A 974-nucleotide genomic window follows, 5' to 3' on the forward strand; every position below is an offset into this window, starting at 1 on the left:
CACTTGTTTTATTATACCAATGGGTACAGATGACACCAGCATATGTTTTACCTGTCAATACTATGTACCAATAGTACGAATAGCGATAGTTCGAGCCCTAGTGTGAGGGCCGCCACATGCGCCTATAAAGTAAGAGCGCACGTAGAGCGCTGAATGTCGCCCGACCTTTTAGTGAAAGGGGCATCGCAGGTGCCCAGAATGTAAGAGCCCGCATGAATGTCGGGCTTCGCCCGACCTTTCTAGTGTGAGGGGCACCGCAGGCGCCCAGCATGTAGGAGCGCGCGTAGCGCGCTGAATGTAGGGCTTCGCCCGACCTTTTAGTGTGTGCAGGCGCCCAGAATGCAAGAGCGCGCGTAGCGCGCTGAATGTCGGGCTTCGCCCGATCTTTCTAGTGTGAGCAGGCGCCCAGCATGTAGGAGCGCGCGTAGCGCGCTGAATGTCGGGCTTCGCCCGACCTTTCTAGTGTGAGGGGCGCCGCAGGCGCCCAGTATGTAGGAGCGCGCGCAGCGCGCTTGAATGTCGGGCTTCGCCCGACCTTTTAGTGTGTGCAGGCGCCCAGAATGCAAGAGCGCGCGTAGCGCGCTGAATTTGCCCGACCTTTTAGTGTGAAGGATGCTTGGTAAGTGCGCTGGAGTCATTTATATGCACGGTAGCCGGCGGCCGGAGCCCTCCACCACCACGACCAACCCCCCTATAAGCGACTCGGAGGTATATATACGCGACAGGAAAAATTTCTATAGCGCGATGTAGAACATTCCAAATTCGAAAATTTAGTGATGGCTGAAATTCATAAATATGAGCGCGAATCGTTGATTTCCTTTTTTTTTTAAGTGCCAGGTACTCTGTTCCGTAGCGGGTTTTATTCTATTATAGTTTTCATGCCAAGTGTTACGCCAAGTATGGAGAATATAGCGACATTTTGTACGCATTCTTACTGCCAAGTTTGCATAAATGTTTTATTCTCATATGTTTCT

The sequence above is a fragment of the Cydia fagiglandana genome, chromosome 26 (genome assembly GCF_963556715.1).
Source record: "Cydia fagiglandana chromosome 26, ilCydFagi1.1, whole genome shotgun sequence".
In the NCBI taxonomy this organism is placed as follows: domain Eukaryota; kingdom Metazoa; phylum Arthropoda; class Insecta; order Lepidoptera; family Tortricidae; genus Cydia; species Cydia fagiglandana.